We start from the raw sequence: 8,020 nt of genomic DNA, 5'->3' as shown, positions 1-8,020 counted from the left end.
GTTGTTAGTGCTTGTGAGTTTGCTAGATAGCTGGTGTGAGTGTGACAAGTGTGGGATTGTTGATAGCTTGAGGAAGGTTGTGAAGTGCCTTTGATCTTGTGTAAAACTTGTGAGTGAGAGAGACTTGTATGTTGGGAGATCCATCTTCAAAGAGTGAATGCTTGAAGAACATGCTGGTTGTATCCTTCTGAGAAGGCTTGTGACATCAAGACTTTCGTTGTAAGCTTACTCTTATTTCATTATTAATGCAATCAATGATGTTTTCCTATGTCTTGTATGTAATGTACTTGATAGCTCATGACTTCTTGACTTTGTGAGTAAGTAGATCATTTGTTGTTTCAGTTACGTGCTTTTTTGTATTTCCTTTGCATTGTTTCAGGTTGATTACTCATCAGGAGAAGGAAGCGGAAGCTGGAGCAGTGCAACAGAACTCCATCGACCATCGGTTGAGGTAGGCCTCCAACTATGACTGTTTAAGGAAAGATATTGTTGATCTGTCCTTGTTTGTGACTAGACCCACTCTAGGGCTAGAGGGGTTGCCTCTGTCCGCAGAGGGAACACTTTCCTGCATCACAAATTGGTGACTCCACTGGGGAGCTTTGGCCTTTGTTATTTTCTTGTTTACTCTTGTCTTGATTTTTTGGTTTGGTCTCTTTTGAGGTTTTGGGGATTAGTTGTCGGTCTTCTGGGTTTCCTGGCCTGATCTGGGAAATGTCCTTATTTGATTAAAGATTGATTGTCTTTGGTTTGGGTGTTTTTGGTTCGCCTGTTACTGTTTTGAACATCATCGCGGATTTTAATTTAACAGTCACATTGTCATCGCGTCACCTCTTTTATAATATCCTATTCATCACGTAATTATGCTTAACAGTCGCGATGGTTCTGAAATCAGACCATCGCGGAAAAGTCGTGTACTTCCGCGCTGACATCGCTTTCCTGCTGCGGTGTGCTCTTTATCAGCGCTTTATTGATAGTGTATTGCCCGCACTGATTGCTGTAGGATTGAATTTTTCAATTCTGCCTCCTGAATCCGTCAATCTTGCTAGTCCCTTGCTGTTCTCACTTGTCTGATGACTTGTTTTTCACTGATTAGAGGTCGAGGCACTCTCTTGTGAGCTTTGGTAAATGAATCTTGTTTTTCTTGCTCTGTGGCCTAGTTTTATTGTCTCAAGTCTTTTGGATCAATTTCGCTTGGTTTCCTGTTCGCAAATATTCGTTTGTTGCTTGCTGTTGGTTTGATTGAGCCTTCCCCTTTGCTTACTTTTGGTTGATTGTTTAGTGATTGTTATTGGACCAATCTTGGAATTGATTCAATTTCTCTTCACTACCCAGACATAGATTAGAATTGTTTGGATCAACCCTTTTTCCACATTTATTTGTTGCTTATTGGTTTCTTTTAGATTTAAGAGACATCAAAATCAAAAGAATTGCATTTCATTTAGCATGTGAAAGTGAAAGTGAATTTGCATTTCAAGTTGCATCTTGAAAAGCGAATGATTTAAATCTCTCATTAGTAGTATCTGTGAACTTTAGCGATTGGTGTTTGTTTGCATTGAGTGACTATTTTGTTGCCTTGGTTTTCTTGGTTTGGGAATGATCTCTCTACCCTCCCATAGGTAGGTTTTCATCGAAAGAAAAAGGATATTTCATTCATTCTAGCTGCATCCTAGGTTTTGTTATATACATACGGTAAGGCCTGAAAACTGAAACATAATCCAAGATAAACTTTAAAATGAACTGAATAAATCTAACAATGCATTGGAACATAACGCACACTATTTAGAGGTCTAGGCTAGAGACGTGCTCCAACGTCATTAAACCTAGTCACTTTTGTTTCCACTCAAGGTTGGGTGATTCTTCCTTTTGTGACTCAATAGCGGTCTAGCACGGAATTGCGCTCCCATGTACCATCGAGTATATGTTGGGAGATGCCACTAGGTTGTCATCCTTTATCCATAGGAAGCCGTGTCTTCCACCTTACAAGTCGTAGCACACCGAACACAACATTCGGGAAGATTGACTGCCATACGGAAAGTCCTTGGTTTTCATATGACTGCCAAGGTGTATATGCAGTTTTATGGATTTGTATGGTAAACCTTTTGCCTAGTTCTCCAAAGTAGTCACTTTCGTTCCTTTTTGGACTCCCTAAAAGAAAAGGTCCATCTGAGCACTTGTCACTTCAGGCTCATTAAATATTCGAAGGAGACTAGAGTCATCTTTTGTCCTTTTCTCGACTCTTTAAAGATGAAAAGGTCAAGTTTTGTTCCTGGGTCTTAAAATTTGTTCAGCCACGATTCACATTTACTCGGTTAGATCTTGTTTGCATTAGATTGAGTAGGGTTCTTTCTCATTCTCGATGGCAACATTCCTCGAGTCTACCGGTCCATGTTTTCCCCCAGAGGGTACTCCTAGTCTGTTTTCCTCATTTGGAAATTTCGGTGCTCTGTATATGGCAACATTATCGTTGCCTGGGATAACCATCAGTTTGCCCGTATGGTTGTTTTCAACCTCGGGGTCCCGAGTTTCATGACTCCTGTTCCACCATCTCCTTCGTCCGGACCAAGATATGTTGATTCCAAGGTTGAGCCTACACCTTCTTCCCCTGTTTCCTCCTCCTCCTCTCCTCCTTCGCCTAGTGAAAGTTTCACATTAAGTAACCAGGAGCCTAAGAAGAAGAAGTATGATAAATCCAAGGCCACCTGTGTAGTTACCGCTCCGAGTCCATCCCAGGTCAAACTACCTTCTGCTACTCCACGGAAGGTTAAGTTTCCTTGTAAATTATGCAAGGGTGACCATCTTCTTTTTTATCATCCTAGCATTCCAAGGATCCTAGAAGTATGGTCTCATGATCTGGTTAGTCCCTCATCGTCCTTTGAAGCTCAAGGCAATGCTATCCTATCAACTGGCAACAGTATGAAGGACAGGAAGATTCGATTCCCCTGTAGACTGTGTGAAGGCAACCATCCCCTTCACCTTTGTCTGCACATGGATAAAGCTTCCGCTATTTTGGAAAGTCTTACAACTTCTTCACCCCAACTTCCCGTTGGTTATCAGAAGCTCTCTTTAGACCCTACCTCCATTGACGAAGAGATTGACTTAGATTCTTCTCTTGTCCATCTTCCTCCTTCCGAGCCTGGCTGTGCTAAGCCTGTTCCAAACCAACCATTGGTCGGAAAGATTGTCAACTCAGGTTCACCACCTGTTGATCACTCTGTTTCGGAAGAGCGTCATGCTCATGTTCTTCTCGTCTCATCAGATTCTCCAGCGTCTGAAAATGACTCTCCTATCCCAGCTGATCCCGAGAGTCCCTCTTCAGTTCCTGTAGGGCAGGGGGGCAATCATACGATTCCCCCACCAAGTATTTTGGTCGTCACCTTCGACTGGAGTCAGTTGACTGCTTTCCGCCTCCCATCTTATGTGCCTTTTGAGATTACAATACACGCCTATGATAAGGCCATACCTGGCACTGTCCTGGATGAGGGCGCGTCTGTCAGTCTTATGCCTTCCACTACTTGGCAAGCTTTGGGTTCCCCATAGCTTGTGCCGATCACACAGAATCTGTTGGCATTCAACGGAGAACCTTGTCAACCTGTAGGGATCCTCCCAAAGTTTTCGGTCACTTTGGGGGGAAAAATTGTCTATATAGATGTCATGGTTGACCAAGGTGTGAATTTCAGTCTTCTCCTTGGCCGTGACTATCTTTATGCCATGGGGACCCTTGTCCCTTCACTTTTCCGTGTGGTTTGTTTTCCACACGACAGAAGAATGGTGACTATTGATCAATTATCATTCTTTAGTCCCTCGGTACCTCCTGCACAGCTGTCATCCCCTATCGGTTCTTGCTCGCAAGCAGTACCTTCTTTGCCACAAGTCAATTATGTGGCTACCCGTTCCGTCTCCGCATCTGATGCCGATCATGCAGATGGTCTCGTACATCATGTACTGGGGGCATTGGAACCCGATTTTTCATTGGTGCATCATGACATGTATTCCTCTCAGAGTGCGTCTCTTCCATCCCGTGAAGACCTCTTGGGAGCCATGTTCTCGTGTGGCCCATGAACGGGAGTCTGAGGATAGTTTTGATCTTGTGTCAACCTCATTAAAAAATGAAACAAGGTGTCATGAGGATAGTTTGTTCTTGTCTCAACCTCGTTAAAAAATGAAACAAGGAGTCTTGAGGAAAGTTCTTTTGTTGTGTCAACCTCGTTAAAAAATGAAACCAAGAGTCACGAGGAAATTTCCTTGTCTTGTGTCAACCTCGTTAAAAAATGAAACAAGGGTTATGAGGATAGTTCTTTTACTGTGTCAACCTCATTAAAAAATGAAACAACTCCTTTTCCAAATCGAGTCTTTGATTAAGATCTTGTAAAATCCAAGTCGAGTCTTTCCAAGATCTCGAAAGTGAACCTTCATTCCATCCACCTCATTGAATGCAATGAAGCTTGGGGGGCATGTACCTCAATTTGCGTCATTATGCTGGGGGCATGCGAACTTATAACAAGCATAGTTTTTCGTTTCAAGCTTGTGTAAACATGAAACTGAATCTAAGCAGAGTTCTCCATGGTTCAAGCTTGTGTAAAAATGAACCCATACCCGATTTACATCTCATGATTGCCGTTTATCCACTAAATTTTGCTAGATGAGCCTTGGTTGTTTCATTCCATCACCACCATCTCTTTGGCTGATCATATGCTTTCACTTGGTTGTTTATCCTTTCCTAAGGAACCACAGCGATGAGTGGTTTTATTAGCCAGCCTCTTGACCATTACATGTTTTGAGCAATTCAACCATTGTTGGAACCAGTTGCTTCCCTTTATACCACTCGTTCCTCTAGGACGAGTCTACTTTAAGCTCTTTTCTGACTCGTAAAAGATGAAAAGATTGCTGAGTATTTTTCCCTTTTTGACACGTTAAAGAGAATATAAATGAAGGTCGTCTTTAAGCTCTTTTCCAACTTGAAAAATGAAAAGATAGCCGAGTTTTCCTCTTGACTCATTAAAAGAAATACAAGGCAGTCACCTTTAAGCTCTTTTCCAACTGTTTAAGCACAAAAAGATTGTTGGGCCTTTGTCGTTTCAAGCTCATTAACAGTTACGAAACGACGTGCTTCCGACCGCTATTCTACTTTTTCGGGTCGAAGTCACTAGTTACAAAAAGTACTCCTTGATCGTAATGGTCGGGTGGTTCTTTCGAGTATTGTTTTATACTTTTTCGGGCTCGAGAGACACAACTCTATGAAAAAGGACCCCCCTAAAGTTTTCTTTTCCGTGTCTTTTTCAAACTCTCTAAATATGAAAAAGAATCCGGGTTTTACCTATGTCAGACTCATTAAACCCTGACGACATTGGACTCGTCACCATGACGAGACTCGAGCTTCTCCTTCCTAGGGCTCATTAAACTATTACTAGGTTGGACTCAACAACAGGTTTATCATTGATTGTCTATGGCAGCTAGTCACTCTTGAACATTGACACTTTGCTTCTTGTCGGGTTGGGCCATCCATACATCGTCGTTTGGCCTTTCGTAGATTTGGGTCATCATTCTAGCCTCATTCCATCTGATTTATGTCGTTTCCATCGAGCCTCTGATCCCTTGGTGCCTGAATGCTGCCACCCCCATCGGAGTCGTGTCGCTGACATGTTCAGGAGTATAATTCTTCTGCAGTTTACACCCTCATCTTCTCCTCTGATACTTTGTTTTTCCATCTACCACTTGTTCCTTATCTCGTGTCGTTGATGGGGGAAACATTATGGCCCTCTTGTGATAGTTCATCTCCTGTCGACATCAGCTCATTATCTAGGAGATTGATCTAGAGATCCCCTTTGGTACCTTATAGCTTGCATGCCTCAATGGAAAGTTCTTCGCACCTGACAGTTGACTTTCATCATTGGTCATCGATTGGGTGATTCCACAAGTGTTCGACTTCAGCTCCTTCTTCACACTTCGTGGATTGTGCTAGATAGTACCTTGAGGACCATTGGCATTATTGATGGTTTCTCTCGCGCTTGTTAACGATCTTCATCATTGACCGGTAATCAAGCGATGTTCTATCATGCTTGACCTCAGCACATCTATTCGCATGTTAGAATTTGTACTACGGATGGGTTCAAGACCCCGAACTCAGATTACACATTTTCAGGCTAAATATATTTTTTTATGTACATGACTCATTGATGGATGGTTGCAACCATACCTGAGTCTTCATGGATGGCTGCGACCATACCTTTATCATCATCATGGTCTCATTAGCTGGATGGCTGCGTCCATACCACAGACCTATTTCGTATGTCTTTTGGATGGCTGCACCCATGCCTAGACTACATGCATTCCATGACATTTGACACATTGTACAACCGTACCTGGATGATCTGCCAGCTCATTCAGCAAACTCACAAGCACTAACAGCACTATCAACAATCACTCCAAAGACTAAGAACTCCCAAAACTAGCAGCACATAGAAATGGTGGGAGTTTAAATAGGAGAAGGAGTCTCCATGAAAGGTGGGAAGATGAGCTTATCCCCAAGGAAGGTAGCACAAATGATGGAACAACCATGCCAGAGAAAGGAGGGCGACATAAACTGGGCCAACAACCAGGTCTGGAGTCATCTGGAAGACCGACTGTTGGAACAAATTCGCCCAATGTGGATCATCACGGGCACATAACTGGCCTTCCGCACTAACATCGCTATTGAATAACGTAACTAGTCAGGTCATCACGGAAGATTACAAGTGACAGTCACGCTGGCACATAAAATCCAATCGTCGTGGGAATCAAGTGTACTTCCACGATGGTAGCGCTTTTGGACTGTTTCGAAGCGCCCATCAGCGCGTTTATTAAGCCAACAGACACGATGAGGCAGAAACCTTTGGAAAAGTGGGTCATTTGGCAACATCAGAGAGCATTTGTCTAACATGAGCATGTCTAACTTTGGACACATGACATAGTAGGAATACTGGAGTGAAGACAGTGACAAATTACTGTGTAACAGATGCCCCCTAAAGTATGAAGCCCGAGAGAGACGGAGGGGTGAAATGCTTTACGAAACTGATTGAACTGGAACACCATCTGGAAGAACCTGCACGCAAGTACAACTGATATCTCTGATAATGAGGTACAAGTAGTCTAGGCATGGGTACAGCCATCCAAAAGACATACGAAATAGGTATGTGGTATGGACGCAGCCATCCAGCTAATGAGACCATGATGATGATAAAGGTATGGTCACAGCCATCCATGAAGACTCAGGTATGGTCGCAGCCATCCATCAATGAGTCATGTACATAAACCAATCCACGCAGCTAGAACATGTGTAATCTGAGTTCGAGGTCTTGAACCCATCCGATCATAGTAAAAATTCTAACATGTGAATAGATGTGTTGAGGTCGAGCATGATAGAACATCGCTTGATTACCGATCAATGATGAAAACCATTAACAAGCGTGAGAGAAACCATCAATAATGTGAATGGTCCTCAAGGTACTTTCTAGCACAATCCACGAAGTGTGAAGAAGGAGCTAAAGTTGAACACTTGTGGAATCACCCAATCGACGACCAATGATGAAAGTCGATCATCAAGTACGAAGAACTTGCAATTGAGGCATGCAAGCTCTAAGGTACCAAAGGGGATCTCTAGATCAATCTCCTGGATAATGAGCTGATGTCAATAGGAGATGACCCGTCACGGGAGGGCCATAACGTTTCCCCCATCAACAACACGAGATAAGGAACAAGTGGTAGATGGCGAAACAGAGTATCAGAGGAGAAGACGAGGGTGTAAACTGCAGAAGGATTATACTCTTGAACATGTCAGCAACACGACTCCGGTGGGGGTGGCAGCATTCAGGCACCAAGGGATCAAAGGCTCAATGGAAACGGCATAAATCAGATGGAATGAGGCTAGAATGATGACCCAAACCTGCGGAAGGCCAAATGACGATGTATGGATGTCCCAACTCGACAAGAAGCAAAAGTGTTGATGTTCAAGAGTGACTAGCTACCATAGACAATCAATGATAAA

Source organism: Pinus tabuliformis, chromosome 9 (assembly GCF_031772625.1).
Source record: "Pinus tabuliformis cultivar Carrire ecotype Pingquan chromosome 9, CPIR1, whole genome shotgun sequence".
Classification (NCBI taxonomy): Eukaryota; Viridiplantae; Streptophyta; class Pinopsida; order Pinales; family Pinaceae; genus Pinus; species Pinus tabuliformis.
This window is presented reverse-complemented; position numbering follows the sequence as displayed.